Below are 7,947 nucleotides of genomic sequence, written 5' to 3'. Positions count from 1 at the left end.
GCGTACGCATGGGCCAGAAACGGGATTGCATGGGCTTTTTGCGGATGGGTATATGGCCCATCCGAGCACATTGCAATACCCACAACAAGAGTCCATCTCATCCACGATTCACAGCGAGTACGGGACGGCGGCTCCCATCGCGGATAATAATACTACAGCTAGGGTTCGACCTGATTACTCGGGATTCCCATCAAGAACAGGCCATGCTCGACGGGTTCCGAAGCTACCACCGACGATGGCTGAGCCTCCTCCAGGGAGCGCGACTGGCAATCGTTCGGAGCAATCAGCTATGGTGACTAAGGCAGCAGCTGCGCATCGGGAGGCCAATGGGGTTCCTGCAGGAGTACATCGTGGGACGACTGCCGGAACTGATGTTCGCGGGGCTGGGACTGCTACTGCCGGAAGGGGTGGCGGGGCTGTTGCCGGGCCTAATACTCGGGCTGCTGGGATTGCAGCTGCTGCAGGAGGGTCTGGACACGGTAGAGGCAGAGGACATGGATACAGGCACTATGCTAACAATTGGAACGAAGGCTATGCTGGCCCAGGAGGGGGACGAGGTAACTGGAACGCCGGAGGAGGTCGGGGGGGGGGGGGGGAGGTACTAACATGTGGCACAGACCCTTTTATCCTCCGGAAGGAAGCTTTGTAGAAGGAGCCAGGGGTACGAACTATCGTCCGCGTGGTGCTGGAGGTGGTCGTACTTTTGGGCGCAATAACAATTTGCCCAAGTGGAAAGAAGTAACTCCGGCGGCGACTGATAATGTTGATAATCTGTCTATGGAGGATGCACCTAAGGCAGCCGAGGACAGAGACCAGGCTAGGGCTAACAAAGCCGCTCGTAAGAAGGAGAAGTTAACATGCTATAGATGTGGAGTACCTGGACATTTTGTCGTGGATTGCACTACGGCATTATGCGATATTTGTCTAAAACCGGGACATGAAGAGAGTGCTTGCCCATTGCTCCTTGTTCCGAAGCCGGTCATTAATATATATGGTGTATGTCAAAATAGACTTATGTTTTTTGAGACACCACGGTCTACATCAGTTATTGTTCCGCCACGTCTTGAGAGCTCAAGAACGGGACTAGTTAAAGTTACTAATGGATCGCTCTCAGCTGACCAAATCTCCCAACAATTGAGAAGACTTGTGTCTGAATCATACCAGTGGGCACCAGAACGACTTGATGATCATAGCTTTCAAGTGGAGTTTCCTAGAAGAGAGGATCTCCAACGTTTGCTTACTTTTGGGGTCAGCAGGGTCAGTGGGAGCAAATGCATGCTTGAGTTTGAGGAGTGTAAAAAACCAGAACCACAGGGTACACGGTTACAGAAGGTATGGATCAGGTTTTCAGGCATACCAGAAACTTTACTTAATGATTTTCTTATTGTATGGAGCCTTGGATCACTTATTGGCAAGACAGAAAAAGTCGACATGCCGTTTACTCGCAAAAGGGGGATAGCCAGATTGCTTGTGATGGTGTTAGATGTTGAATATATTCCTGATTTCGCACCTTGGCCATATGATGGAGTTCATTATGATCTTGATGTGGAGGTAGAGGTGGACGTACCTTCAAAGTCTAATGATGGTGATGTTCATATGACTGATGGAGATGAGCGTGACAAAGATCATGATGATACAGATAAAGAAAAGAGCTCTGACAGGTCTAAGGATGGCGTTCATCCTTCATCATCTTCTGTGAAAGATAAGTCACATATTAATGAGGTTACACCTTCATCTTCTTCTGCTCATATGGATACCCTACGTCTCGGATCATTTGAGGTCATGCATGATATGGGTCGCTTAGGGGGTGCAGCTCAATTAAATTTGGGTGCTCAAGTAACTAGCAACCATGCATGCATGATGACACAGCACGAGGAAATGTCACATGACAAACATGGCACAGTGGCCAGCAATGCTAATGTGCATGTTCCAAATAATTATCAGGTACAGCATGCATGCATGCTCCAGGATATGCATGGGGACAATGCCCAGAAACACCATGCGTGTAAGGTCCAGGAAAATACATTACTCATACCGCAGCATGAGTATAGCACACGCAAGATTACATTGCCTAGTTCGCCGCAGGGCAACGGCATTCAGATGAGCACTGATCATTTTTCTCCTTCAACGCCGGCGGACTCGCAGCGAACAGGAGAGGGCCTTGGGCAACATTGCAGCGACAATTCAGTGCATCAGGATGACAATGCACGTGTCATCATTCAGGAGGACCACGTGACATATCCTACGACCATATTACCCACAACTCATACGGCTGGTCCGGAGGGAGATGCAGTCAAGGGAGGATGTGCGACAGACGGTCGTAAACATTCAGAGGTATCTATGGAGGAGGTGATCTCATTTGGAGGGATCGCAGATCCTTCCTCTGGAAATGAACGCTACATTCAACGTATCCAGGAACAACCAGATGCTGATGACATGTCCATAGGGCGCGCCATGAGGGCCGCTAAAATCCGAGATGCTGAAAACACTTCAGGTATGTGTGTCGTTCCTGAAGCATCAATTCTTCAACTTTCAGATTCAGATATTATTAATAATGCTAGCGACATAGGAATTTCTCTTGGTTCCTCAGGCAAACAAGTAGCTAAATCTATCAATGATATTTTAGACTTAGAAGCAGACAGAACCATTGACTTTGTTAAGCATTTAGCAGCATTAAAACCAATGGAAGATTCAGATATTAATGACTTAGGAGGTGCACAACTACAGACTCTTTGTGACAATTTACTACATCTAGAGGAAGATGAGGTAGATCTGGATGACATGGGATCGGAGGGGTATGTGGCTCCTTCAATTGACGGTTGTCTTCCAAATGTCAGAGTAGTACAAAATAACTTAGATGGTATTAAAGACAAACCCAAGAGACCTTGGAATAGAAAAGTATTTCCTCAATCAGCGGTCAGGAGGAGTGCCAGAGTAAAACAAAAGAAAAAAAAATTCATGATGAGATATGAAATGGGCTTTTTGGAATAGCAGAGGTCTAGCGGACTTGGCTAAAAGAAGGTTCCTTAGAGAAGCATCTCTCGAACATAAACTTGACTTTATAGCTTTACAAGAAACGGGTAGGGATAATTTCACACCACAATTTCTTAATATCCTCTCGGGAGGGGTTGATTTTGACTGGCATTGTTTGCTGCCAAGGGGAAGATCTGGTGGGATCTTACTTGGGGTAAAATGTGAAACATTAGAGGTGATGAGTGTGATATATGGCGAGTTCACGGTTAAATTTCGACTGAGGTCGAAGACCGATGGGTTCAGGTGGGCTCTGGTGGCTGTATATGGGGCAGCGCAACCAGAACTCAAACCTCATTTTCTGGCAGATTTGGTACGGATTTGTGGAGACGAAAGATTACCACTTATGGTGGGGGGAGACTTTAACATCATTAGAAGACAAAATGAAAAAAACAATGATAATTTTGATACACGTTGGTCCACTATGTTTAACATGGTCATTGAGAGTCTTAATTTGAGGGAGATTGATCTTAGTGGTACACAATTTACTTGTGCAAATTCTTTACCGGTACCAACATATGAGAAATTGGACGGGTACTGACTAGCGTTGAGTGGGAACAGAAATACCCACTGGTTACAGTACAGGCCTTGCAAAGAGCTATATCTGATCACACGCCTCTCCTACTGGACTCCGGAGAGGCAAATCATGTGGGAAATAGAAATATCTTTTCTTTTGAATTAAGTTGGTTTGAAAGAGAAGGTTTCATGGATCTCACAGCTGAAGAATGGGCAAGGGATTCGGGTGGGATAACAAATATCGGAATATGGCAAAACAAAATTAGAAATTTACGACAGTTTTTAAGAGGATGGGCAAAAAATCAGAGTGGTAAATATAGAACTGAAAAAGAACTACTCAGTCGTCTGATTGATGAATTAGACATTAAAGTGGAGTCTAATCAACTCAATTTGACGGACAGGAATAAAAAGATTGATGCTGAGAGGAGGTTGCAAAAACTCCTAAGAGAAGAGGAGATGAAATGTGCAACTAGAGCCAAGGTGGCAAAGGTGGTTCATGGGGATGATAACACACAATTCTTCCACATGATTGCAAATGGCAAACACAGGAAGAAAAAAATTACTCAACTTGAGCAAGATGAAGGAACAATTATAGGACACGAGAACTTAAAATTATATATCTCTGAATTTTACAAAAAAATATTTGCTAAACCAGAAGAGACAATGGTCTCTTTGGATGAAAGCATCACTCATGATATACCTCAACTAAATGCAGATGAAAATGAGGTGCTATCAGCTCCATTTACAGAGAAAGAAGTATATGACTCAATCACACAAATGAAATTAAATAAAGCACCGGGACCAGATGGGTTCCCTGCAGAGTTTTATAAGAAGTGTTGGTACATTATTAAGAGTGACTTGATGCGTATGTTTCATGATCTATTTAATGGTCACTTGCAATTATTTCATCTCAACTTTGGAACAATTACATTGTGCCAAAAAAGGTGGAAGCTATTCGAATTGAACAGTTTCGACCGATATGTCTGCTCAATGTGAGTTTCAAGATCTTTACAAAAGTTGGTACAAACAGATTAACAAAGATTGCTAATTCTGTAGTCCAACCGATGCAGACTGCGTTCATGCCTGGGAGACATATCTTGGAGGGTGTTGTGGTCCTGCATGAGACATTGCATGAAATCCATACAAAGAAACTAGATGGGGTTATATTTAAAGTGGATTTCGAGAAAGCATATGATAAAGTAAAATGGTCTTTTCTCCAACAGGCCTTACGTATGAAAGGATTCAATGATGCATGGAGAAATCAGGTTGATAATTTCATCCAAAAAGGGAGTGTAGGTGTTAAAGTTAATGATGACATAGGTCATTTTTTCCAAACACATAAGGGACTCAGGCAAGGTGATTCATTATCCCCAGTGTTGTTTAACATAGTTGCAGACATGTTAACAATATTAATACAAAGAGACAAAGAAAAAGGCCAAGTTGGAGGCCTCATACCAAATCTTGTAGAAGGAGGGGTGTCTATTTTACAATACGCGGATGATACAATTATTTTCATGGAGCCCGATATGGCCAAAGCAAGGAACATGAAACTATTATTGTGTATTTTTGAACAATTATCAGGATTAAAAATAAATTTCAACAAAAGTGAACTATTTTGCTTTGGAAAGGCAAAAGAGGAACAGGATGCTTATAGACAGCTTTTTGGATGTGAAATGGGATCACTACCATTTAGTTATCTTGGGATCCCTATTCATCATAGGCGACTGACGAATAAGGAGTGGAAATGTATTGAAGATAGATTTGAAAAAAAACTAAGTTGTTGGAAGGGCAAGCTTATGTCATATGGAGGAAGGCTAGTATTAATAAATTCGGTGTTAACTAGCCTACCCATGTTTCTCTTGTCTTTTTTTGAAATATCAGTAGGGGTTCGAAAAAGACTAGATTTTTATAGGTCTCGGTTCTTCTGGCAAAGCGATGAGGTCAAGAAGAAATACAGACTGACACGTTGGGATATTATATGTAGACCTAAAGAACAGGGGGGTATGGGTATTGAAAACTTAGAAGTCAAGAACAAATGCCTTCTCAGCAAATGGCTTTTTAGGCTATCTACGGAAACTGAAGGAATGTGGTTTCAAATACTTAAAAATAAATACTTACATTCAAAAACTTTAGCACAGGTTAAAGTTAGACCAAAGGATTCTCCTTTCTGGAAAGGTCTAATGAAGGTAAAGGTGACCTTTTTCCAGCGGGTAAGATTTGTAGTTGGGGATGGTGCATCAACAAGGTTTTGGGAGGATACTTGGTTGGGAGACACTCCCCTAGCTCTTCAATATCCAACTCTATATAACATTGCCCAACGAAAAGAGGATTATGTTGCCACAGTACTTCAATCCATACCTCTTAACATACAATTTAGGAGAGCTTTAGTTGGACCACGGTGGAACACATGGCTACATCTGGTCAGAAGGTTAATGCAGATTCAACTATCTAACCAGACAGATACTATTCGTTGGACTTTGGCTTCCAACGGAGTATTCTCAGTTAAATCTATGTACATGGATCTCATTAATAATGCACTAATATATAGATCGCTACATATATGGAAAATCAAGGTACCCCTAAGGATTAAAGTTTTCATGTGGTTCATACACAAGGGTGTGGTATTAACCAAAGATAATTTGAAAAAACGAAGATGGAGAGGCAGGGTGAATTGTTGTTCTTATGAGCAAAATGAAACGATTAAACATCTTTTCTTAGAATGTCCGATTGCAAAACTTCTTTGGCGCACACTACACATAGCTTTTAATATATCTCCACCTACATGTATGAATTCGTTATTCACAACGTGGCTCAATGGAGTCGACGGCAGAATATCGAAACTTATTAGAATTGGAGTATGTGCGTTATGTTGGGCTATATGGAATACTAGGAATGACATGATTTTTAATGACAAGAATTTCAACAACTTTTTGCAGGTTATTTTCAGAGCAACGTCCTGGATCCGTATGTGGTCGTTACTCAGTCATGTGGACTCCAGGGATCTTATGGATATTGGGTGCAACCGATGGGAGACGGCCGCTCGGGTTATCTTCAACCGATTTGGATGGCGTGCTAATAATAGGCTAGGTGTATAGGCATCGTAGTCTGTTATCAGTTGAGCCGGATGGGCAATTTATTTGTTTAATTTTTGTACTCAGGTTCAAAGATTTGTGGACATCACATACTTTACGCTTATTTTTAATAATATTGCTGCATGCATCGATTGATGCAGAGGCCGGGGGCTCGTTTCCTCCTTTTCAAAAAAAGAAAAGTAAACAGAGTTCCTCATCACCAAACGGTGTCAGGTATGCGCACTATTTGTGGTGTGAAGGATGAAATTATTTTTCCATGCCCTTGTGACTTGTCCTAAGGCGTGTGCTTTCCATTTTGCCATGAGAGATATGTGAAATATTCCTGGAGAGGACTTTTTCAGATGTACATGGCTAGCTGGACCGGATTTTTATTTTGTTTGAGCAGTTAGGGTCACGGGTACGCCAACAAGTTTTATTCATGTTTTGGAGAGCTTGGCATCTGAGGAATTATTTGATCTTTGGTAGAGGGAAAGAATCTTTATCTACCTCTATTATCTTTGTGGGAAACTACATGAAGTCTTTCACATCAGCAAACTCTAGTGTGCAAGTCGACTTAAGCAACAAAGGTAAGGATGTGACTCACAATTAGAGGTATGTTATTCCACCCGTGAATGGTCGTCGCGTTTGGAAGTCCCCGGATACTGAGTATATTAAGATAAATGTTGATGCTACTTTCATGGAGAGCGTGAGATCCGTTAGTGTTCGGGTTGTAGCCAGGAATAATCTCAGCAAAATCCTGGTTCCGTCATGGGATTTTATCCAGTCATGCACTTGTGTGGATGAAGCCAAACTTCGTGCGGCCATCATCGAGTTATACATTGGTATTACACTCACAAACCTATTATTTTGGAAACTGATTGCGCTTTTATTGCATCTTTCCTAACAAGAGAATCCATTGGCAGGTCTCCCCTTATGGATCTGAAAAAGGAGGCGTTGAGCATTTCAAAACTTATAAAGGATTTTCAGATCGTCAAAATTGATAGGCAGACTAATAGGGTAGCGCACGTGATTGCATATTCAGATTTGATAGCAAGTCCGATGGTGTTTTATGTAATAGTGTTCCGCTCTGTGTGGCTAATTTTGTAATGAGCGATTGTAAGAATCTTGTTTTATCAAATTAATATAAGGGTTTTTTCAAAAAAAAACCAAGGTAAGTTATTGTAACCCATATGCACATTCAAGAACCTTTTCTGAAAAAATAATTCAAAACAGTATATTTTTTTCAAAACAGTATAATGTACTTTATTGCATTGCACTCGGGAGTTGCTCCCGGAGTCCTAATACACGCTTTGAAATGCGCTAGTTGATG

General features: G+C 42.0%; 1 pseudogene; it reads left to right on the top strand.

Annotated features, from left to right (window-relative positions):
* Window positions 1-326: 326 nt before the first annotated feature.
* LOC123404893 lies at window positions 327-5,998 on the top strand (annotated as a pseudogene).
* Window positions 5,999-7,947: the final 1,949 nt, after the last annotated feature.

Source organism: Hordeum vulgare, chromosome 6H (assembly GCF_904849725.1).
Source record: "Hordeum vulgare subsp. vulgare chromosome 6H, MorexV3_pseudomolecules_assembly, whole genome shotgun sequence".
NCBI lineage: Eukaryota > Viridiplantae > Streptophyta > Magnoliopsida > Poales > Poaceae > Hordeum > Hordeum vulgare.
Note: the sequence above shows the minus strand (reverse complement) of the source record. Positions and strands in the feature narration are given on the sequence as shown.